The sequence below is a fragment of the Mauremys reevesii genome, linkage group 3 (assembly GCF_016161935.1).
Source record: "Mauremys reevesii isolate NIE-2019 linkage group 3, ASM1616193v1, whole genome shotgun sequence".
Taxonomy (NCBI): domain Eukaryota; kingdom Metazoa; phylum Chordata; order Testudines; family Geoemydidae; genus Mauremys; species Mauremys reevesii.
This window is the reverse complement of record NC_052625.1, coordinates 62,858,773-62,884,738: the sequence shown is the minus strand read 5'-3', so window position 1 is coordinate 62,884,738 and position 25,966 is coordinate 62,858,773. Positions and strand designations below refer to the sequence as shown.

Below are 25,966 nucleotides of genomic sequence, written 5' to 3'. Positions count from 1 at the left end.
TTAGCAACAAAATAAAAATACTGTAGGCTCAGGCACATTAACTTTTTTCTCATTGCTTAATATAACTCTTCATACAAATGTAGTATTTTGAATACTCTTCTTAATCCTCTGCCCCCTGATTTTTAATAGCTTTGAAATGGATCCGATTGATGTTGTAACTGATGTCACGAGTATTATAATTTTACACTTATAGCGACTTTTATACAGCAGTATACCAAAATGCTAACATTTTTGCGCTTACTCAATAGGTTGGTTTTAATGTTACATTAAGGTTGCAAAATTAAGTGTTCAACTCCAAAGGTAAGGTGGAATGCCCAGCCTTAACTCTGCCCATTTTGTGTGTACATATTAGAATGGACTGTAATTACATAATCACATCTTAGTTTTCAAATACCATTCAAATATCAAACTTTTGTCTGCAACTTTTTCTACAACAAATGTAGCATTGCCTTGTAATTATTTTCATTGTAGATTTACAGTAATTTAATTGCCATAATAGTCTAATATATCCGACTCTTTATGTGTTCTCCTTTCCCTTAGGTATATATTTTAATAATGTCAGCATCCAACTGTTGTGTACATTTAAAAGGATATTTTTTCCTTGGAGACAGATGCATCACTAAACAGTAATTTATTATTGTATCTGCTCACAAGCTGTTTCTTCCAGAAATACGCATCCAGTGTTGTATTAACAGTGTATTTATGACTGCATCTTTGACAGTCTCTTAAGTAGCAGTGTATCTAATTTGTATTTTCCATGTAACCTATCTCAATACTATCCTGAGATAGAAGATTACTTTCTACAAGTATTGGCTGTACTTTTAAAATATATAGTGAAACTTTTTAATGAGTGAAAATATTCTTATGCTACTGGCTGGAAATACCTATATATTTCTAACTAGTACAAGTAACTTTAAAACTTTTTCCCATAAATTGACTTAATATTTGTATTTTCATTAAGATTTATTAATGACTGACTTACATGCAAGTTATTTTCTTGGAGATGGATATATACAGTAATACTAGTTGTTGGATTTGTGTGTGTCTAAAGTAATATGTTTAAGAAGTAATTTTAATAAACTGTTTTGTAGTGCATGCACACACAAGGTGCCAGAGTAAAGGTTGCACGTGCAACCTCAGCTTTAGCAACAGCCGACTTTTCAATGCTTAACCATGGAACCTTAATGTTGCATGAACCTAGGTCATTAATTTCACATTTAGTTTCCTAGGTTTTGTAAAATGGCTGTGTTAGGCAGAGAACAGGGCTAGAAAGCTTCAGCCACAAAGATTAAACTTTGGGAAAACTTCAAAGTCTGAAAATAGGGTTTTATAACGGAAATAATTTTGCAGCCTTTACTATGCTGGTTTTGCAGTTCTTGTTACAATTACAAAAGGGATTACTTCACCCAACACTGCAATGTAGCCACCTCTGAGGTGAAAGCCATAAAGTGTTTAACAGCAGCACACAGCAACACTCTACAACACTTCAGGACAAGAAATGAAAGAATATTGTATATAATTGAAACTTCAGGTACCATAATCTAGTTTTTTCCACTCTAAATTCTAGCTTGGATCTGGGGTTAAATACAGAACCTATGAAATTCAGAGTTAATGCTTTTTGGTTCAAGTTCCGGATGTTATACCTAGGATTTTCATCCTGTCTTTGGCCACACAACAATGTTCTCAGACTTCTTTAACACTTCGGTGCAATGAAATGAGTTAAGGATGGCATGAAAAACTTCAGGCTTATGTCAGATAGTCAAGGTTATTTTTAAAATTACTTTGTTATGCATTTCTAAAGTGTATGACAATGTTTTAGATCTGAGTGTGTCTTACTTTTATAATCATGGTAAATAAGTAACACTTTTGTTTCACAGTATGTGGCTTTGAAATTATTCTAATATTTTGCTTTGGTTTACAAATAACAAAAAATTTTCTTTGCAACTGTTTGGGCTGAGCCTAATGTGATTCTGAAGCTGAATGATATTAAATGCAATCCCCCCATCAAGAAAGCTGTCAACACAACATTGTTTATGCACTTAATATTAAAAAGTCAGCAAATGCAGGAAGTTGTTATTGTTACAGAAATGCCAGCTTAACCATGTTTTAATTTTAATTGTGCAATCTTAAGGGTGACCTGCAAAGGAAAGACGCAAAAGAGCACAAGCCCTAAAGTAAAGGTACTGAAAGAAGGAGGAAAAAAAAAGAAAAGGAAAAGCCTTTAAACTTCATCTGTGTACATTTTGATGGCTGTACCCTAGCCAACCTTAAAGAATAACCTTTCTTATCTAAAAATTAAAGTTAGAGCCTGCAGGATGGTTCAGAATGCAGCAACATTTTTTTACCATTGCCCCTACTTGCTCCTGTTCTTGATATTAAGGCTGTAGGGAGAGGGTGGGAGAGGGTTGTGTTATGTTGTCTGCATGTGTCTTGTTGAAACTGTCCTATTAACTTTCTCTAGTCCTATCAAACTAGGCAGAGAACGAAAATCATAATGACACAACAGAGGCAGACTTCATTTATCTGTTAAACTTTTTCTTTTTATTATCCAGCCAATTTTTTTCCAACTTAAATATGACCATTCTCTGAAATGAGTACTATTTGCACACCAAATTTCCAAGTCCTGCTGTTTGAGTTAGTTCTTCGTTATTGCGTACGCAGGAGGTGTTTTATAATAGAAAATGTTTTGCAACCTTAACCGAGCTTTTGCTTGGTAGCTCATGAGGAAATTGTCAGACCTGAAAGTAAAAGGTATCTGCAAAACTAACATGTCTGAATCTGTTGTTGCATGATTATATTGTAGTAGTGCCTCAAATGGCTATTTTCTTCATTGTCTGGTCTCACAATGATCTTTATTTTCAGTCCGTCAGCTTTATTACCATAATCCATACTTGGTCACATCCAAACTAGGCTCCCCCAGAGTGCTCGACATGGGGCTCCACTTTAGAACAACCTGGAAGCGAAGGTAGGCACAGAATGCAGTAGCTGACTATCTCTTCATGAGTTTGACACCGGTGTTTTGGGATTTCCATTGACTGACTACAAGTCTCTGGGTTGATTTTAAGGTGTTAGTTAAGACCTCTTATCACAGTCCTGATGAGCTCTTCCTAAAGGGTCCACATTAGGTTTCTGTGTTGGACCCAAGCCTTGGGTCCCACATTCTCTTTGCTTGTTGGGCAGAGTTTTGGCTTTGGGCCTCTAGGCATGCACCCCGAGTGCAGACCCCGTGTCTGACACCCCTTTTGGTAACAGGGACTCTGCAGTCCAGTTGCTTAGATTCTGAAACTAGTGCTGGCTTGCTAAAGCCTCTCCAGTAACTGTTGCATGCTTGCAGAGTTCCACTGAAGCTGTGGCTCCTCCCACATTTACTGTTTCGCTCTTTGGGGACTAGGTGACAATGTGAGCAAGGAACATACAAACTCTGCAAAGGAATTTCTAGACACACATTATTTATAGAGAAAGCACAAGAGATATACAGAGTTATAGAAAAGTAACAAACACGTCTTCCAGGATTCTTCTACACCCCTTTTCTCCTTCCCCGTCCTGTCTTCTGGTTCTGGTTTGTCTCTGCTTGAGCACACAGGAAGCCCTCCTGTTTATAAGCACAGTTTTAGTCTTGAGTCCCAAGGTGGGACCTGGTACCCTAGCTGTAGTACATTCATTTGCACATCTCCCTTTGTCTTGCGGGCAGGGTAGCTCATAAACATCATTAGCAAATCATCAGTACTTCCAGGGAGTTTTCTATTGTCCTGCTAGGGTGAGGTTATTCAATTGGGTATGTCCCTGAATGGGACAGATATTAAAGACCATCAACAAGTGCCAATGCCCATCCACACCCAAAACACAAGAGCTATGATGCAAGGATGCAGTAAAAGATAGCCTCATTGTTTATACCCTTCCCTTCTGGCTATGTCTACACTACATAGCTTTTAGTGTTGCCACAGCCGTGCTGCTAGAAGTCGTGCAGGGTAGCCCCTTTTTGTCAGGTCTCCTGCCAACAAAAAAAACCCAAAACTCTACCCCCAAGTTGGCAGATCACTTCTGCCGACAACATGCTGTTCACACTGGCAGTTGTCATGGCAAAACTTGTCTTTTGGGCTTTTTTTTAAACACCTTTTGAAAGACACAAGTTTTGTTGTTCAGTTGCCAGTGTAGACATAGCCTAAGTCCATAAAATCAACCTGGCATTCATAGGTTCACATAGACAGATTCCCAAACTGTAAAGCCCAAAACCTACATGAGAGGCTGCATCTTTTGCATGTAATACTGCCACAGCTCTGGTCAGCAGAGTTTCTGGGGTAGTGCATTCTCCTTGAAGGGCCCTCAGTTTTTGGAATTCTTTCTTTCTCAGCTTGGTCTGAAGTAGCCAGTCTGATCTTACAGGCATGCTGCAAGGCCTACCTCTTTGGTGAGGGAGGATTTTAATAATGGTGGATATTTTCTGGTCCAGTGGGATTTTGTTTGGATTTGTTTTTCATCTGTTTCATATCTTTTCTAGTTTGGGGGTGAAGAAAAAGCTGCTGTTTTTCCTCATGTCATTGCACTTTAATTATGTTTGAAGGCACATATAGCTCACAATAGGTGTCTCTTTAGTTATCAATAAAAATAAATCAATAATGCCTGAGGTCCTCTCTACATTGCAGTTGTGCGTTGGGAGTGCTGGTAGCAATATGGCTGTCCCCTGACCCGGTTACAACACTGTTAAAAGTTGTAAATGGAATAGAACCATTAAATAGTAAATTAAAATAACATTTTGAAATTAAAACAGAGATAGTATTGACTTGTTTACATTATGGTTTAGGTATCCTTCTAAAATCTAAATCAAAATGTTGTCTTCCAAGTGCATGTAAGTTCCAGTTAGACTCAGAGGATAAAGGGAGTGGAGAGGGGAAAAGGTCAATAGCTGCCCCTCTAGTTAGTGCTGATTGCTAAACCACCTTGCTGTGAACTCAAGGTCATTTGAAGGGTTTGCTGATTGCAGAAATGCTATCTTTATTTACTATACTTTACACTGAATAAGTGCATGGAACTCTTGTTGATTCATGGAGTTTGTGTGCATGTATCAAGCAGAGAATAGGACTTTAAAGCCCCAGGAGGCCTAAAATTCTAAACATTCCAGGGCATGGTACTTGGCATACTGAGGTTTCAACAGCCTCAGTATTCTGGAATGATTCATTAACACAGTTAAATGTATTGTCCTATCCACACTGCTGTGTGGTAGCATAGTTTAATTGTAGTGTAGAAGGGCGCTTAATGTAAACTGCTGTTTTTATATGACACAGCTCAGAGGCACTGACTTCCCCAGTTCCCAGGGGGTGCTCCACCCCTTCCCCCCAGCCCTCACCCCACCCGTCACTTCCTGCTCTGTCCTCGCCCTCCCCACCCCATTCCATCCCTCCCCTTGCCTCTTCCTGCCCCTGTTACTCCCCCTCCCCACAGTGCTTCCTGCACACTGCAGAACAGCTGATCCTGGTGGGTGGGAGGCACTTGGGGGGAGAGAGAGGAGCTTATTGGCTGGGCCTGCTGGTAGGCGGGGGGGGGGGGAGGGAGCAGCTGATCTGCGGGGCTGCTGAGCCCCCACTAATTTTTTTTATAATAATAATAATAATAATTGGAGATTGGTATATCTCCTAGAACTGGAAGGGACCTTGAAAGGTCATCGAGTCCAGCCCCCTGTCTTCACTAGCAGGACCAATTTTTGCCCCAGATCCCTAAGTGGCCTCCTCAAGGATTGAACTCGCAACCCTGGGTTTAGCAGGCCAATGCTCAAACCACTGAGCTATCCCTCCCCTTTCTGTGGGTGCTCCAGCCCCAGAGCACCCATGGAGTCGGCACCTATGACATAATTTGCCTAGAGAAGGCTGCTGTTCTGCTATAGGTGTTCCACTTTCCCCTGACCTTTGAATTGTTTGAAGCCCTTCAATAAAATCACACAGTTTTTCATATCCTGTGCTATAAATGCCAGAAATACAGTTATGGCCACTGACCTTCAGCAGTAGAGAGGTGAGAAGAATTTTTCCAAACCTTTTGGTCTGGTATATAAAGGGCACCACATTACACATCAGGGACACTTCATCAGAGACCACAATGTTCACTCAGAAAGTTAGTCACATTAAAAAAAAATCTTTTTTTTAACTGTGTAATGCCTTTGTACAAACTGAAAAGTATTAGATGACTTAAAACAAAATGTTCACCTTTGGGAACAAAAAGCAGTAAGAAGGGGAAGGACAGGTATGGCTGACTGGCCCATTGGCAGCTGAGAGGAGAAAGTTGGTTTAAAACTCCTTTATTCACTGCAGATCAGTCTGTTGATATGATTGTTTGTTTGAAAAAGCTGGTGGGCTTCCCTGTGTGCTTTGGAATGAAATGCTCGTGGTGTGTTACAGGAGAAAATCCTTCCATCATTGTGTGATTGGTTTACTGGGGGTGTAATATAGACAGAAAGATGAATGCTGCCATAATGTGCTCTCTGTGCACAGTTCACTTGAATAGTAGCAGAAAATGCAAAAGTGGATATACCCTTTTGGCTCCCCAGATGGAACTGCTGGCATCCTGATGGTTCTAGTGCTCCAGCTGACAGATGAACAATTAAGTCATTGACAGATAGTGAATTAGAGATACAAGTCCAAATAAGACCTAGAATTACCTGTCCTCTAGCTTTCAGACCTCTGTTTAGTAGGATGTAAAGAGAATGAGCCTAAATAATTTAAATTGTTCAGACTACTACTTAGTTTTCATAGTGAAAATAGTGTTTGTTCTTTCTGCAAAAAATTGAGTATTCGTATGGGGAAGATTTAAAAAAAAATGTTAAATGCCCCTTTTGGAACTCATAAATTGGTATATAACAATAGCCCCTATTCATACTGCTACATGTGGAGCCTTTAAGTTCTCCAAATCATCGATGGTTTGTTTACATGTAGGGAAATAATTATAGGAAAAGTTAACTATTTTAAGGCTTATATCTCAGTTGATTGACGAGTGGAGGATATTGACACTGTTTTAAAGGTAACCTGTAAAGGGAAAAAGCCTCTTGCTTAATGCTTTAAACTGCCTGAAGGCTTTTTAAAAAATAAGCAGAGTTTTTAATCTTATGAAATATTAGGAATATTAAGTCTTGCCTTCCTTGCTCTTGTTGAATTCAGTGGAGGTCTAAAGAATTGAAGTGGCAATTTTTCAGACCTTAATTAAAGTGGTGGGAATGTTTCAATAGATATACATAGCTTTTTCTCTTCTGTGTTGGTCAAGGAGTTTTGATTATCTCCTGTTTAACTCAAGAGACTTAAACAGACTGACCAAGTATCCCTTCTGCATTTGGTTTCTTGGGTTATATTTTTCTTGTGATGTCATTTCCTCTAATTCTCTACTCCTCCAAGAAGTTCAGCAAAAACAAGAAATTTGTATACCTGGTGATTATGTTAAAAAGATGAGGGGGTGAAGGGGAGGTTCAGACTTTTTACCTTATAAATTATTTAAAGGAGAAAATAAGTGGTTATTTATTTAATAGATTATTGGTTCCTTTCTAGTACTTGCTGGGAAAATATCCTGGCCTGAGGCTTTTCTGTTTTGTATATCTGCAGTTTAGTCCCATAATAATAATCCAAATATTTACTTCATCCCATTTATCTAAGTTAATATTGACAGATTTCCCTGTTCTGGTTACACACAACAAATGCTTCAATACATGTACTTCAGATAAACTTTCTGATGAGCTATTTTCCACAAAAATGGAATTGAGAGTTAATAACTATTTGTTTTCCGTAGATAAATCATGTAGATTATGTTGCAGGGCTGGGTTACTGTATTGTAATGCCCAACATAGATAAAACCTAATTCAAGTTTGCAGTGTAGCTGGAATCAACTAATGATTTAACTTAAATTTTGCAATGCTGTGGGATATTTGGGAACACTGAAATCATGGCACAAGACTTACTCTAATTTATCTGTCTGGCACTAAAGTGTGGTAACCTGACTCTGTAATGCATTTCTCTTGCATGATAAATTTCTACCAGTACTACCTCTGGTTCAGCTGATCCAGTGTTAGCACCAGCTGCAGCCCTTTTGCAGTCACATCCTTAGTTATAAAATGCTTCACAGAGGTTCCTTGAGAATTATGAATGTTCAATGCAAATGGTTCCTCTCTGTTTGTCTTGTAATGTAGCAAAAAAGCCCTATACTTAAATGTTTTCTCTTCAGGTTCTTATACTGTCCCCATCCCTGTGGTATTTGAGCACCTTCGTGCTCTTGATTAGAGGGCTGCTAAATTCTTCAGTAAGAACTTGGTATATTGGATCACTCTAATAGTCCATTTGATTTGGTATCTTCAGCAGTGTGCAATTCCAAAGGAAGGCGAGCAGTGCCTATAATGAACATAGCCAATTGTTAAGTGCTATAAGAGTGGAGACGCCTCTTCCACATTTCCCTCTGCATGTAATCAGCTGACGCCCTGAAGTATGAGAATAGGTTTTTCCTCATGTAGCGTTGTCCTAGTTTTAACATCATTTGCAGTTATTCATGCTTAAAATAATTACTCAGTCCTTTTTAAATGTTGCTGAATTTATTTATCTTCATTATGTCCGGTGTCAGTGGCTCTCATTGGTTGATTATATGCTGTGCAGAATTGGGCCAGACACAATGTAATACAATTTGTTACCATAAAGAAGAATTAACTTTAAAACCAAGGCTAAGTAAATGGTACTACATTGAAATTGAAAGCAAAATCCCTGTACTTTCCACTTTTTTTTTTTTAAGAGTTGCACAATTGTCATTGTTCAGAGACTAAAACATTTGGTAGAGCTTTTCTATCCCTCTACCCAAACTTCCTTATTATTCGTACTAACTGTAGGGAAAGATGACTGGACAAGAGTCATTAGGGAACTTAATTTTAAAAAAAAAAAAAAAGCTTTCTCTTCCGCTTAGATTATATCGCATGGTAGTATTACGTTGATGTTCTGAAAATGTATTTGTCTATGGCTTGAGAAATTAATTCTGTGGGCTTTTAATATTAACCAAACTGTCCTCTACATCTGTTTTTATGGTAGAGAACCTGTCATTCTTTTTTTGAAAAACTTTGTTCTGAAACTAAAAACAGAAAAATTGAAATTTGGAGATGGTAGCGTTTTTCTTGAGTGAGGTCACTTAGACATTGCAACAATTTGCCAAGGAAGGTCACTGAAGCTCTGTCACTAGAGGTGTTCTAGACTAGATAAAACCCTTAATATAAAGCAGGGGCTCTTAACCTTTTTCTTTCTGAGGCCCTCCAACATGCTATAAAAACTTCCTGGCCCACCTGTGCCACAACAACTGGTTGTGTAACAGAGAGTAACAAGTAGGACAGTTTTCTGGGGCCCCCGTGCCACGGGGTACTGCGTAGCTAAGTTGCTCAGGCTTCTGCTTCAGCCTCAAGTGGTGGGACTCAGAGGTCTGGGATTCAGCCTCATGCAGTGGGCTTTGGCTTTCTTCCATGGGCTCCAGCGAGTCTAATGATGCTGGTCCTGCTTGGAGGGCCCCGTGAAACCTGCTTGTGGTCCCCTAGGGGGCTCCAGACCCCTGGTTGAGAACTGATATAAAGGACAATTCTGCATGAGTACAGGAGAATGGACTGTGAGACTCAGGAGTGCTTTTCTAGCCTCTGGTTCCATTAACGTAAAGTAAAAACCTGCCTGTCTATATACTTCTCCAGAGATTAATCTCTCAAGTGTTATAAATCTTAAAGGCTTCCATGAAATTTTTTATTTTATTACAAAAAAAAATAGAAAATTTAAAAGTTAAGGCTGTTGAAGTTCCATATAGATCATGGAGATTTCTGCCTTGAGTCTCCATAACATAAGAATCCTGCAAGAGCTGGATTACAGTGTTGGAATGTTGTCATGATGGGTCTGGCCAACCTTTTGGCCTGGTGACTAGCTAAGTGAGTGATAAAGTTTGATGGTGAGGCCTGTGTTCTATTTCACCAAGCTGGTTTGGTCTCTGAGTACTGCATAGGTCATTGAGCTCCTGTGGACACAATGATTTGTATGGCTTTGCAGTAAACTAGGAACGGTATCGGTGAGTACTGTAAGGAGTTTAGTTCAGCTTTCGTTGTCAAGAAGGATAATAGCTGCAATGTGGGGTCTCAAGCATGGTGGGTTAAAGGTTCATTTAAAATTGTTGAGTCCTAAATGGAGTGTGGATACCCTGTCCTCTCCTCTCCTTATCTCCACATGGGGAGGTTAAAATACAAGACCTGAAGTCTTGCAAACTCTCAGATGTTTATTTTGTAATTTTACTTTCAGATGCAATATAAAACTTGAATTGGGGAAAAAAACAATAGCCACCAGTCCTTCCAGGCATGATTTGAGGTCATAAACTAGCATGTGCTTTAGTCTGTGGGTATGTCTACACTGGAAACTTCAAATCACTGCCGCAGGAACGCTCCCTCAGCAGCACTTTGAAGTGCGAGTGTGGTCGAGCGCTAGCGCTGGAGAAGCTCCCGGTAATCCACCTCCACGAGGGGATTAGCTCCGAGTGCTGGGAGCCTGTCTACCAGGGCTTTGGAGCTGTGCTCTGGCTCTGCTCCAGCTCCAGGCAAAAACCTGCAGCTTCACTGCTCTGCTCCAAAGCCCCGCTGTCTACACTAGTGCTTTAAAGTGCTCAGACTTGCTGCGCTCAGGGGGGTGATTTTTCACCCCCCTGAGCCAGCAAGTTAGAGCGCTATAAAATGCAAGTGTAGACAAGCCCAGTGTAATCCTGCCTTATTAGGCAGTCACTGGGGATGGCCACATGAGCTGGCATGCTTCCCTTGTAGATCCAGTGTTCTTGTGCTCTCTAATAATCCTACTCCTGAGTTTTGGTCAGGGTTTCATCAGCAGTATTGTAGAGTTTGCCCTGCCTCAGCTTGCACCTTCCTGTTATGCAAAGAGAAAGTTATATAGGTAAGACTAATTTTTCACATGGTTTCCTGTGTCAGACCAATTATGTTGTTAGCCTTGTAAGTGGGTCAAGTTTCACTTCAGGGTAAAACCTGTCCAGTAGTTCACAGCGGAGTGTTAAAAGCAGAATTGCAACACTTGTCCATAATGCTTTGTATTTCTATCTGACTTCTAAAATGTGTCTTCTCTCTGGTTTATTTAATTGAGAAGTTGCCCAAACCTGGCTAATGACCATTCAGACTAGCAGGGTGGATAGAGCTTGCTAATGTTGGTCTTCTGTCCATTCCTCTGTATTTCCCTTCACCCCAGTGTCGAAGATAAGGGAAAAATAAATGGGCACATAGCCACTGGAGAAGAATTGCATTGACTTTCACTAAAGTGCAAAAGAGGGGATATGTAGGGATAAATGTCTGTAGACTTCTTTTTTAAAAAACCCAATCTTTCTCCATTCCCTCAGATGCACATGTTAGAACTGGAAGCGTATGGAACTAATATAAAGTGTGCCACAACTGAACACAGAGCAGAGAGACTAGCTCATGCTCACACCGAAACAAAGCAATGGAGGCCTCTTAAAAGTCATACACCTTGCATAGTTTAACTAAGAATGTCCTGTTTAGATTGGTATGTATATGACCTCTGTCACAGCTCCAGGTAACTGCACCTGTGCCTGCCCCTCGTGGTCCATCAAGGGCTTCTAGTTCCCAGCAGTCACCTCTCTTGAGCAAGAGACCTATGTGTCTCCCACCTGAATGGTGAATTTTCCAGGTCATGCAGTTTCCTGCTGACTCTGTGACATTCCCAGCCTTGTAAGTGGGTCAAGACTACCTAAACAGGCCAGTATCTGTGTTTTGATTTAGCTCCCGAGGCTTATACATAGTTGTAATTGCCAGCAGACTTGACAGGTTATCACACAGCTGTTTATAAGCAAGCACATTCATTCTTAAGGTGTAAAGAGATGTTACAACTTGGGTGAATTTACCTAGTTACCTCCCCCCCCCCCCCACCCGCACTGTTCTTAGTTCCTGAAGGGGCTGTAGTCACCTTCCCCCATGGAATTACATAAATGTAATGCAGGGAGATCTCCCAAAGATATTGCAGGAAATTACCATATTTTTCACAACTTCTGTCAACCATATTATCAGGTGCCTCCCAAGAATTTAAAAATAGAAATAACAGTAACACTCTCCTTTTCCAGCCTGTATGAGTGGTAGCTTGATTCGTTTATGGCATGTGCATGAGAGAGAACAACTAATTTAGGGATTGCTAAGTTGAAGACATTAGTTTTGTGTGTAGTTCTGATTGTGGTGAGCTCCCCCATCTTCCCCCCCCCCCAAAGGTCTCCTCTGTGGTCTATTGCTTTTTGGAGTAAGTTCTATGATCTAGGTCCAGCTCCTGTGGAAATTCTCTAGTACTCAGGAGCCTTGCTATAGTTGTCAACAGATTCATTGTCATAGTGGAATGTAGCATTCATAGTTGCGGGAGAAGAGAGGTTCCCTTGGGTATCTAGGGCTAATCTCTGGAGCTCTTTAAATATCAGGACAGAATTGAACTAGACCTTGAATTGGAGTCTGTATTCAGTGGGAACCAGTGCAGAGAGCGAGCGAGCGTTGGTGTGATGTGTTCACAGCAGTCTGAGTTGCTAAGCAGACAGATGATGGAAATTTTTACAAGTTAGTGTTTTTTCCCTGGCATGAGGCTTAATTTGTGTTTAGGAGTTCACTATTAATTTCTGTTGCACCTATTGTTTTGGCAACTGGGCTCTATGTTAAGGGCTGTGTGACAGACCCAGGCCAGTGTGGTACAGGAGTCTGGTAGAGGGCAAATATACTGGTCACTGGATGAGTAGTTTTCTGTTCCCTGAGTGACCAGAGCAGGGGCTGCACTAGAGTAATCAGGAACCTGCTAGAACCAATTAAGGCAGACAGGCTGATTAGATCACCTGCAGCTAATCAAGGCAGGCTAATCAGGGCACCTGGGTTTAAAAAGGAGCTCACTCCAGTCAGGCGAGGAGGAGCCAGAGGAGAGGAAGTGCGTGTGAGGAGCTGGGAGCAAGAGGCGCAAGGAGCTGAGAGTGAGAGGGTGTGCTGCTGGAGGATTGAGGAGTACAAGCATTATCAGATACCAGGAGGAAGGTCCTGTGGTGTGGATAAAGAGGGTGTTTGGAGGAGGCCATGGGGAAGTAGCCCAGGGAGTTGTAGCTGTCATGCAGCTGTTACAGGAGGCACTATAGACAGCTGCAGTCCACAGGGTCCTGGACTGGAACCCGGAGTAGAGGACGGGCCCGGGTTCCCCCCAAACCTCCCAACTCCTGATCAGATACAGGAGAAGTTGACCCAGACTGTGGGGAAGATCACTGAGGTGAGCAAACTCTGCCAATAAGCGCAGGACCCACGAAGGTAGAGGAGAAACTTTGTCACAGCTGCTAGTACAGAGTGGCCTGGAAAGGTCTGGGCATGGTGAAGAAGTTGACTGCTGAGGTTTAAAGGACTAGAGAGGCTCATGTGATAGTCATGGAGATGACTGAAGTTCTGTGGAGAGGATGGTTAACAGTCATTTAGTTAACAGCACAACCAGTTAGTTGATCATTTGGAAGTGTCAGTCTTAGACTTAGCTTTGAGGTTTTTTAGGATAAGAAGTTGTTGTGAAAAATAAATTTGAAGCTGATGAAAATACTGCCTAGGTTAAATTCTTTTCTCATTCTTTATTGGAGAGTTATATATTTTTCCAAAATGTTTCCAAAATAATTAGTTGCGAAATCGAATTACCCTTTTAGTAGGTGGTGACAGTGAATAGATTTTTGTCTGTTTAAAAAAATATATAGATATTTTGTTTACTATTATGAGAGCAGCTTTTAAACTTGGAAAACACTGCTTTGTTTAATAATATGCCTGAATTTAAGTCTTAATTAGACTGTTGTAGTATTTACAGTGGAAGCTTAAGTATACAGTCATATGTACAGTAGACATATCCCATTAATGAGGGTTATTTCTATATCAAATGTTTATTTTTTAAGTGTTTCAGTTCTCTGAGTGGCAAAAATTATAGCAGAATAGTCTAATAAACTTGCTTATATACCACATTTACTCAGTAAATCCCGCTAATCTTTATCTTTGATTTAGTGCATAGGATGCTAGTCTTCAGTAGTTTTAACAGAAGTGAATCTATAAAGACTTTATAGAGAGTGCTCCTTTTCATTATGTGTATGTGCTTTTTGGACTGAGTTCACTGTACTAATCATTAGTCATTTCATATTTGGACTTCCAAGGGATGTTGTTGCACTACAGGAAAGTAGACAGGCAATCCTGTGAAGTTGATATGAAGTTAATTAGTGAAATACTAACAATATTTAACTTTTTTTTTATTTTTTTTTATTTTTTTGCTTTTCCTGTCTGCACTTTAAAATCTTTTGGGTGGGGTGGATGGGTTAACTGCCAGTGAGACAATTAAGTAATAACATTGCTTTGGCTCCTCTTATTTCAGATGTACTGACAATAGGTACTTGGTACCTGTACAACTTTTGTGGTGGGAGAGACAGAAAGAGTTACCCTGCTTGACTGCCTCTTGAAAATAGCTTCTTGAGAATGGCTGGATACTGTGCATTCCTTCTGAATACTCACTCTCAGACAAAATTTTCTTGGTATGAAAATGGCTTAAGAACATAATAAACTGTCAATGCTATGGGGTGTTAAATGATTACCAGAAGACACTTCCTGTCTAAAGTAATTGTATCCTAGGCAACATAACTCTGGAAACCAAAGGCCGAGATGTGTTAACTCCGTATTCAGTTATTACAGAGTGTTCCCTTCCTATACTGAAATGTCTAATTGGCTTAGATATATTTAATTAGGCTAAACTTATTTTTTCACTGGAAGCAAAGCTGAAACAGTGTTGGAGCAGCATAAACAGCTGGATAAAATGAGAAGCTGAGACAGCTTTTCTTCATGGGCACATGGTTGGTGAGTTAAAGGGAAGCACAAATTAGAATGTAGTGATTTGCTTAAGGTGTGGTTTCTGAATGCTACCGGACAGTTGTCATTAATTCTCCAGCATCATATGCTCTGGCTGACTCCATTCTATACCAATATAATTTTCATGAAGCTCACATGTAAGTACTCAGACTGAAGATGCATAGAGCTGTTGAGCTCTGCAGCTACCGAAATAGCCATTGCATGCCTAACTTTAACCATTGCTCAGAAAACCCCATTCAGCGAGGTTGAATGAGATAGGAGAGCCAATGATTCTTTCCCTGGAAGAGCTTGAGAGAAGGCAAGCCTAGTGGCCCAAGGCATGCTAATTGTCTTGCATAAAGGAGAGTGAAGAGAGAGAGGCCAGAGGAGCTGGGAGGTGCAGAAGGCCTCATGTGCACCCAGGAAGATGGTTGTCTCAGTAGCAGAGAAGCCCTACAAAGGGGTTTGGAGAGGGTAGAAATGTTACAGTGGGGTTAGGGAAACAAAGTAAATCAGTATCTCTGTCCCCTGGCGAGTAAGTTTGGAAGTTTTTCCAAGCCCCACTTGTAATGTGTATTTGCTCGAGTCATCTTGTTAGGTAGAAATAATGGAACAAATTCTGCTCTAATACATCCACGCTCCTGTAGCACTTTTTTAGGACTTTCCCCTGTTTAGCTTATTAACATAGTGGCAGATGTCTGTTCTGATATTCAGAAGACCATTCTTCAACTTCCTTTCCTGGTTTCTTGTTTTCTGGGTTGGCAAGATATGGAATGTTGCAGTCTATTGCCTTTATAACTGAAGAGTGATGCAGCTAGATGATAAAGGAATGGTGATGATGGAATCCAAAGGAAGTGGCACCCATTCTCCTTGTCCCAGAAGAGCACCGACAGTGGAGTTTGTTCATTTTTATTTATAGGCTTCTCTACAGCACGTATCACTATAATATCAGAGCCTGAAAAGGATAGATCCATGTATTTTAATGATGTTCCTTGATGTAGGGAACTGTAATCTCCATTTACAGGTGGGGAGCTGAGCCCTAGAGAGGAGGGTGACTTGCCCCATGTCATGCAGGAAGAGCTAGGATTAGAACCCAGATCTCTTCAGTCCCATTCCAATGCTTTTGTCCCAAAACAATTTTTTTCTTTTGTGTGAATCCTGCCACGTGAGTTAATGAAAGCATCTTAGATTTTTTTAAAGTTAGTCTGAATCCTCCATTGCCGTCTGTTTAGAACCAATCTTTGCTGCAGAAACGACATTTTCTTGCCAGTGTGGAGAGAAAACATGGTGCTATGGCTGCATTAGTGAATGGTGTTTTAGCTTATATCATAAACACACTATTCAAGATCTAGAATAAAATGGTTATCTAATGCTGTATCTTCTGACCATATTGTAAGAGAAAATATAAGAAACCCCTAACCATGGCTATGTGCTTAGTTAGTATGGTTCCTTTTGGTAGTACAGATGAGCCCTGGAAAAATTCTTATTTAGTCTCATGAACGGGCTAAAGAAAAAAAGCAGTTTGATTGGACAGTGAATTTTTACTCATGGCTGTTAGTAACTAGGTTAATACATCTGCCACAGGGGTCAAAGAACTCATGTGCTCTGTGATATTTCTCTTCTTTCCACATGACCCAAAGCCCAATTTCATTCTTGACTTCTTGAAATTAGAGACCTGGAGTTAAACTATGCAGAATTTTTGATTGCTGCATTTTGAATGACTTTATTATTTTGAAAACTGAAGAATCAGAATATATATTGACCATGCATGGTCAATATATTATTCCAAGCTAACAGAAGATCTGAGATAACCTTAAGTATACCTGATATAACCAGCACCCATTGTGTCATCTTATTGGGCAAATAATCTGTAATAGCAGTGATACTGTTATATTGTTGTGGTATATTAGTCATTTAGGGACCTCCTGAGCTGGTGTAAATTGTCATGGCTCCTTTGACTTCAGCTGAACTACAATTTACACAAGTAGAGCATCTGGTTCATTGTGACTACTTATGTACTGGACCCCTCACTCCTTCTATACCAAGAAATTAAGATAATCTGAAGATGCATGTTTAGCCTAAATATTAAAGTATTTTAATTATTTTAATTTGTGTAGAAAGTGTGACATGGTTTTAAAAAAAGTTGCCCTTTTGCTTCTTTTCATGTAGTTTTAGGCATAAATGTTGCTTCTAGACTTCAGAACAGTGACAGTCCAGAGATATGGGACTAACTTTCTAGTGCTATCTGATCATAAAATTTGTTTCTCAGAAAAGTGTGTTTTTTATTTGGCATATGTTGGAAATCACATGAAATGAAATCATAGCTTTCCCTGTGCTTAAAAAAAAAAGCCTTATTAGCTCTGATGCACCAAAAAATAGCTTTTAATTAATTGGTAATCAACTTTGTAACCATAGAAGATTTTGACTTAACAATATGGATTCTTAAGAACATGGAAAGAGAAAAGTTCATTGTCTTAAAATGGTAACTGTTGACAAGTATGCCATTTCAGTGCATCGTGAATATAGACTGTTGCATTTGTTCCTAGCAATACAGGCTGCTTATTGGAAAGAATTGGTATTTAACAAGTTGCACTAAAGCATTTACAGCTTTTTTTATTCACTAGGAATGTGTGTTACTTAATGAGTTACTTTGGTATTGCCTCCTGTTTTAGTAGTTCTAATAAGGGACTTGAGTAAGGAGGTGACATATTACTTCTACACCAATGGGACAAATTTTGGACTTTTTTTGTTTTATGGAGAATATAAATCTGATTTTTCTTATGGGAGAAATCCATGTGTAACTGATTAAAAAAAAAAAAACAACACAAAACCCACCGCAGAGGCTGCCTTGCACAGACTTTTTTCTTTCTCTTAAGAGCAGTTGTAAGTGCTGCTTTATAATAGACTGACCTAGAAATTGTTACCTATAAGTTGTCATTGCTCATATTTCTGACTGTACTAATGATGATGTTCATTGTTTTCGCTTCAGACTTCTACATGCATGTACCTTTTGAATTTCTTCATGGAAAATCTGCCCAGCTCTAGGCTTAGATTAATTTCTTGTTTTGCAGAACACTTCCTGTTCATTAATATCTGTCTGGCTCGTGGCTTTTATTTTTTTGTTTCCTTTTTCTCATGGGATCATGAAAGATTTGGGTCTGTGCTGTTTGTTACCTGAGCTCTTGACATGGTGTGTGCTAAATTTTACTTTAGATTATTTCATCCTGCTGAAACTTGCAGACTTGAATGTTTTTACTTTTATTTACTTAACATAAACATTTTTGTGATAGGTATACTATAAAAGATTATGACAAATTCCTGTTATGATTTAGAAGTTGCTGTTCTTCAGAATTAAGTAAAATAATTGCTGTTTAATTATAACATCACAGTAGTGACCCTGAAGTTAAGATTAAGAGGTGGTGTCTTTTGACACTCCTCCTTAGCTGTTAACTTCCAAACTTCCTTTGTTAGTCCAAAGGTGAATTTGTTTATGCTGTAGTCAATTAGGCAATCACTAGAAGCCCAGTTCTGTAATTTCTAGAGTGGTTGCTGAAGTTGGAACATGTTTGACTAGCTCTGATGCAAAGTCTTAGTAGCAATTGTATCCCAATTAAAGAGAACAGTGTACTGAGAAAAAAATCACTTTAGCCAAAGACAAGCGTAGCAGAGTATTTTAGCAGAATTGGTGATTGTATAGACACCATCCTTCTCCCCCATTTGAGCCTTGGCATTTTTATAACAATCGCTTGGGTCCATGAGTCTCTCTTGAAGAACTCTTTATGCCCGGATACTCAGCAGTGGTGTTCGAATGGATTGTGGTCTCTCTCTACAGGAGAAGCAACTCTGGCAATGAGACTTTACTTGTTTAGTGCAGAAGGGATTGACATCTCAACAGCATTCTGTTCCCTGAACTTATCTTCTCTCATATGTCTGCATAGTGTACATGTGTGCCCTGAAAGTGCCCTTTGGCAAGCTGTGGAAATCTAAAAGCTTGTGCCAACTAACAGCGAAATGTGCCACCTCCATTAATATCCTACAGTAAAAAACAGGCTGTACATAGTAGCTGGTACAGTGTTAACCAGGAATACCGGATAGTTTACGTATCACTTATTATACCCTTTCACCTTAAATGTCTGAAGAATTGAAGTGCTATATTTCTCTTGTACGATGAGTGTGTCACAAAGCTGGCTGAAGAGAATTAAAGACGTGTCCAATAGCTCCCATATAATCATAGCACTCGATATAAAATTGACTTATGAGTCAAAATCATTGTTCTAGTAGTTAAAGACGTTTTAAAGAGATGTGTTAACATAAAGTTAACACTTTGTTTATTACTTGTACTTTTCAGAAAGAAGAATCTAATAAGATGTAATTGGAAACACCTGATCAGGGCGCTGCCTTTGCTTTTCAAGCAGCTTTATGTTATAAGCATAGTATTCAAAGACAGAAATGTTTAAATAACCTACAGTGGTATCAGTGAGCAAGAAAAATAAGGAAATTTAAAAGTTAAGGCTGCCATTCTGTCCTTAATTCACCTGCTATGGCTAGGTCATAGAGATCAATGAGAGATATGTATGTGATGCAATACTACAGAGTGAACTCTGGGTTCATTCTTGACTTTGCTTTTGTTTGCGCCACCCTTTCATTGTTTTGTAAATGTTCTCATTTGTTGTTGAAGCTGCATCAGTTTGTGGGGAGTCTTTGTTTATTTTTAGGAAACGGTATTGAAGGGGATGTATAAAAGCTCCTTTTGACTGAGAAACTTATAATTATTCATATTTAACCTACATTCAAAGGGGGAAGTTCCTTGAAAATACACAACTTGCATGGCATCTGTTCTTCATTGTGAAGTTCTAACCTTTTTAGGCATATTCAGCATTTTGTAAATCTCTAACATTTTCTCCATGTTTACTTTGTTCATTGAAAATGTATTTCCTTCAATATTCATGTTACAGATAAAGACTTGAGTCCTCTGAGTCTTCTCCTGTAACTTTTAGTGACCTTATATCTTCACCTGTATTAGTCTCTCAGTTCTGCTGCATGTTACAACATACATTAAAAGAATCATGAGGCCATCTTGGTGCACAGGGAATTCAGCATTAAGGTTGAGATTGAACTTTTATTATATTTCTCCCTTTTTCAGCTAATTGTGGCTTTCTTAGCCTCTTTGTGAATTAAACACTTGACTTCGGCCCTAGAAATTAATTTTTTGCAAGAGTCCGTAAAATCTATATTGTTACCTGACTTCTACGTGTGAGAAATTCCCTATATATTAGAAATTTTGCAAACACAACTCAGTGATAACTGTACCAGTTTTCTTCAAACATGACTTGCTTTGTAGATCTTAATGAGATTATTTGGGGAAAGGAGTACAGGCATAAGGTAGGTATTTGCAAGTCCCTTATCAGAGTACCTGGTCTAAGGAACAAGGTAATTGGATATTGTAAAATCTCAGAGAGATGGTTGTGTCTCCATGGAGGCCACATGTAAGTGCAACAGCAGTACATAAAAATTTATGCTCTAGAGGAATAAGTGGAAGGTGGGTAGGTCAGAACTTGTGAGTTTTTTTTATTCACACCTTTGCCAGTAACAGCCCTTCATATTCTGTACATACTTAGCATGCGCGCACACACTTCCTGTATCCTTTTTGCTTCTTTTGAGCCTGAAGGGAAGTGAAGTATACAGGATATACATGAAAAGATTGCAAGTGATTTTGAGGAGGGGGAATGTTTGACAATAGCATTTTCTGCAGGGAGGCTGACTTCAAAAAGAAAATGCAAAGTAGCAATGTGGACAATTTAGACTCTGCTGCAAGGGGATGAGTTGGTCTGCTTGGTAGTTGTTACTTTCCCTGGAAATACAGATTAAATATAGATAGACCTGTCTCAGCCTTTCATCCTCAATTTAGATGCATTTAGTTCTATGAAGTTCAGGCAAGACCTTAACTGAAATTCCGTCAGCTGTGTGTAGGTGTCAAGGCCGATGATGCATTCTCTAAGAGTAGGGGGTTGTCCTGCTGTCCGTGTACATTTCCTCTTTCTGCTGTTGTGCAGTGTCCTGTTTTCTGGCTGGCTGCTGGCTTTTGCCACAGAGGCTGGCGCACTTCATTGCTTCTGAATGTGTAAAATTTATGTAGTGCTTCAGTATGAAAGATGCAATATAAATGCAAAAGAATACTACAGTATACTCAATTAGTACATGCTAAATCAGAATGGCTGCATTTTAAGGACATGACAGCAGGCTTTTTGAGTGGGAGAGACTGGCAAGAGGCCATTACAAAAGCATTTTCTGTCTTACTCCCCATTCCATTCCAAATCCAGTTCAGTGTTCTAGTCCAGATTATTAAAACCTTTACTCAGGCCCTTGTCTGTTAACTCAAACATTTTCCATCTGCAACCTACCAAAATTCTTGCATTAGTAAGGAACACTAACATGGTTGGTGTCCCAAATTCCAGGAGTCAGAGGCAGAACATTCGTGGTAGAGAGGACTAGTCTTGATTAACACACGCTCAATCACTTTTAGAGCACAACATGAGACAGAATTTCTTTCAGGTCTTCCCATCCAGGTGAGGGCTAAAGAACCATCTTATAGAACTCATCTGTGCTAGAGAAATCATCAGAAAGTCCCTCTGGTATTTAATGCTGTTTCAGCTGAAGCAGAGTTATCATTATTGGGAGCCCAAGTATAGGCAACTCCCCTGACTACTTTCTACAGATTCTGCAACAGTGCTGAAAATGGGGTTGGCAGCTAGTTTGCTTGTTGAGAATGGCTCTCACTATGCTGCTAACATCAGTTCATCTGAACTAAATTTAACACCAATGTGATATCTTGTATTAATTTATCTAGTGAGGAAAAAGGGAAGGAAAGTATGAAGGTGGGAGTGTCGTAAGTAAAGAATAACTAACCAAGCATGTCTTTATGGAATATTTTATTTCAATTTGTAGTGTAGCAGGGTGGTTAACTGCTCCAGCCCTGAAGGGGTTGGAAAAGCCCTGCAGAAGGCTGGGGCTGAGGCTGGGGAAGGGAGCAAAACCCTGGCTGATTGGGGGAACTGGCTGCAGCTGGGGCCATGCCCCAAACAGACTAACTGGGCCTTATAAGAAGGCCAGAGCTGCCAGAAGCTCAGGTCTCTCTCTCCTCTTGTAGAGAGAAAAGGGCTTGGCTGTTAGGGAGCTGAGCAGGGTACTGGGAGTGGAACAGGGCTGGGGGAAGGCTAGAGGAGCTGGGGAGCTCTGGCCTAGGAAAGCCCCAGGCTGTGGGCCTAGCCAAGGGCCTAAGATAGAAGATTCCTGGGAAACTGATTTGTTGGGGGTGAGGAGTGGTTTGTTACTAATGGCTGCTGGAGGTGCCTTCCGGAACAGAAAGAGATGGTTCCTGCCTGCCCCAATGGTACCAAGTTACTTAATTTGCATGATTAAGGCAGAATTAGCATAAATTTTACTATGGGGATGGATTTAACTATTGCCAACTAAAGTGGTGAAACAGGAGTTAAATTCTAAGTGCTGGGCTTTTTTTTTTTTTTTTAAATCTAAATCTCTAAAGTGATTAAAAATTAAGGGATAAATTTCCTGTGTTTGGATGCTTGGGAGACATTAAATTAGATAGTTCATGATTATGGAATTTGCAAGCTTCATTGGTAATCCCTTTTCCTTCAAAAATGCAAGGAATATACCATGCAAAAAACCCCCTTGCATGCAGTGTCAAAGCAGTGAAGTAAAGTAATCATATCATGAAAGATAGAGTTAAATATGAAAGGTCAACCTTAAATTTGTCCCTCTGGGCTTGTACATTTAACATTGTCCCACATTATAGTATCATAGTGACAAATTTCAATTAGGCTTTCTTATATAAGTATATAGTAGCCACATTTTTCAGGCTTGGTTTCTTTTTCTCTCCTCTACAAAGCAGGCAATGTTGAAAGAAAAAGGGTTTAATACTTCTAACTTGCAGACTTCAAACATTTACTTGTAAAATCTCTCACTCAGGGTTTGCTTTCTCTGCAGTGTTAGCCTCTAGCCCAACTCACATCTACACAAATAAATCTCTCTAGCTTGAGTTAAGTGTTACTTTAAGCTTGAACCCATCAGGGTGTGAGAGTTGAAGCAGTGAGGGGATCCAGCTACAGCTCAAGTTAACACATTTATTAGCTATTAATCTACTCACTCTGTGGGCTTGTCTACACTTACCGGGGTTTGACACGCGGCGATCGATGCATGGGGGGTTAAATTGACCGCCGATCACTCTCCCGTCGACTCCTGTACTCCACCTGAACAAGAAGCGCAAGGGGAGTTGATAGGAGAGTGTCTCCCGTCGACATTGCGTAATGTAGTTATTCACGTAGCTGAAGTTGCGTAATTTAGATTGATCTACCCTTGTGGTGTAGACAAGGCCTGTGTTGCTAAATCACTGTGAAGTGTTTCCGCAGTAGGACTATTCTCACTTCAGTAGTATTTGGAAGGTATGTCTATACAGCAACTGAGCGGGTGCTTCCCAACACACATAAGCAGACATGCTATCTGTGCTTGACCTAGCATGCACAAAATAGCAGCATAGCCTCAATGCCATGGGCTCCACTAGGATTGCACTTGGATGACTAGCCCAAGCTGCTGCCCATACTGCCGCAGCCAGACTGCTATTTTTTAGAGCACTAACTCAAGCAGAGCTATCGTGTGTCTGTCTAGCCACTCTAAGAAGCCCCCTCCTAGCTGCTCTGTGGACAAATCCCGAATGTAATAACTTGAGCTAACGTGCAGTACAGACAAGACCTCAGACTTTTTTAGATGTATTCAAAACTTAGACTGATTTAGAGCATTTGCTGTCTCAATCTTTAGGTTGTGTTCAAGTTTAAAAATTCGTACCTTTAGACTACTGAACTCATTTTCCTCAAACATGAATACTAGACATGGAAACATGCTGTGTGTACTATAACTTACTCTAAGCTTGTAGTTCCCCGATATGATTAGTGCTCTACACATGTTTAATAGTAACTAGAATTTCTTACTATAGTCAGTGCTTGTGGTGCCACCTATAGTTAAGCTTGCCTCAGCACTTCCCATTATATTATCCTGTTTTCAGTTCTTATAACTTGGCCAAATTTAAACTGTTAAAGTTGAAATCTTCAAGTCCAGGTGTCTCCTTAAGGCTGAACTCTTTTTACGGAAGGCTTCAGCAGCTGTTTCCAAGAACAACATTAGGGAAAAATACATTTTTGCACATTTTTACAACCATGTCTTTGAGAAACGTTATCACCTCAGCAAAGAATCCTGTGGTAACTACAAAACCAGTTTCTCCTCCCTTGGTTTTCACACCTCAACTGCTAGAACAGGGCCTCATCCTCCCTGATTGAACTAACCTCGTTATCTCTAGCTTGCTTCTTGCTTTCATATATATAATATATACCTGCCCCTGGAAATTTCCACTACTTGCATCCCACGAAGTGGGTATTCACCCACGAAAGCTCATGCTCCAAAACGTCTGTTAGTCTATAAGGTGCCACAGGATTCTTTGCTGCTTTTACAGATCCAGACTAACATGGCTACCCCTCTTATAGTTATCACCTCAGTGGCTTGGAGCTGGGACTTGAAATTTGGGGTGGCCTTTGTTTCAGAGAGAGACCTTTTTACCTTCTTATGAAAGGGCAGCTGCCTCCTCATCACCCCTTTATGGCTTGATGTGGGTCTGTAGGCCCCTGCATCGATTTCCCCTTCACATGATGTTCCCAGGAATAATCTACTGAGGTTTATGTCCAATAACAAACCCCTTTCTTGAGGGCTGGTTTATTAAAAGAAACCCAAAGTAAAGCCTCTTCCTACTCACCCCCAGTCTCCAGCTGGGCACGGCTCCTCTTACTCGAGGTCTCTCAGGTTCCAAGCCTCTCTGCTTAGTACAGTTATCAGCCCTTCCCAAGCTCTATGGAATCAGTCTGTCCCCTTGAGGTCAGGAGGTTGCAGAGACCCACTTCCTAGGCCTGTGTCTGCTAGACTGTCTGGCCACTCCTCCAGCAGTTTCCCCCGCTCCTTTCTTCTTGAGCCTTTTCAGCAGGTCTCCTCTTACTTCACCCTGGGCACATCCATTTCCCTTATAAGGTCAAGGTTCCTTCCCTGCCCAATTGGGTGACAGGTAATCAGTCACAGGTGCACTGGAACCCTTGCTCCCTCTTAAAGGGCTCAGTCACCCGTGACACTTCCCTATGAAAAAACAGCCACATTTGGGCAATTTATAAGACTTTGAAAAATCTCAATTTGCATATGCTCAGTAGAAACTTGTTATAGATTAGCAGATAAATCGTCCAAAATTCTGTCTGCACTGGGTATGCTCCATCCCCTCACAACTCCTGCATGGACTGGACTGGGCATGCACCTTCCCCACAGTGATGACGTACTCCAACCCAGAACTGAGCAGTACTTTCCATGCAGTTGCTGCTGCTGGCTTTTGGAAGCCTTTGTGGCACCGGAACTGAGCAGGGTTTGGATGGTGTGCAGCCATGGTGCCATACATTGACTAATAAGAATAAAACAAGATATTGAATAACTTATTATTCAGTGAACAACATATAAGCCAAGTTTCTAATGTGCTGGGGGATGGTTGCCCTCAAGCCCCACCCCCACTCCACTTCTTTCCCCCAAGGCCCCACCCCTGCCCTACCTCTTTTTGCCCCGCATCTTTCCACTCTGTTCAGCCCCCTCCCCTGAGCGCGCCCAGCTCTTGCTCCTCTTCCCCACCCCCAGCGCCTCCTGCAGGTCGTGGAACAGCTGATTCCAGCGGGTGGGAGGCACGGGGCAGAGGGGGCGGGTGCTGAATGGTGGGTGCTAGCAGCCCCCACCACTTTTTTTTTCTTTTTTTTTCTGTGGATGCTCCAGGGCTGGAGCACCCATGGAGTCAGCACCTATGGTGCACACCATCTCTGCTGTGGACTGAATGAAAGACTGTATTATAATGAATACCCACAAAGGGGCCAAAATAAGGCAGCATGGGTGACCTTAGTGCTGACGTTTCTTAACTTTTGAGTGCTAAAATATTCTGCCACCTTTTAAGTGTGTGTGTGTAATCTTACATAAACTGACTAATTTACAATAGGAGGACAAGGTGGGTGAGGTAATATCTTTTATTGG

The 25,966-nt window shown here is 40.4% G+C and overlaps 1 protein-coding gene and 1 long non-coding RNA gene across 3 annotated transcripts in view; one reads left to right on the top strand and one right to left on the bottom strand.

The window, feature by feature from the left end:
* The window catches only part of ZFAND3 (zinc finger AN1-type containing 3), a 230,188-nt gene that overhangs the window by 25,182 nt on the left and 179,040 nt on the right, over window positions 1-25,966 (top strand). The window lies entirely within an intron of this gene.
* LOC120401467 lies at window positions 20,408-24,860 on the bottom strand. Its single transcript, XR_005596459.1, has 3 exons — window positions 24,672-24,860; window positions 23,042-23,121; window positions 20,408-20,967 (listed from the first exon to the last, which is right to left on the bottom strand). It is a non-coding gene; the product is annotated as an uncharacterized LOC120401467 (long non-coding RNA).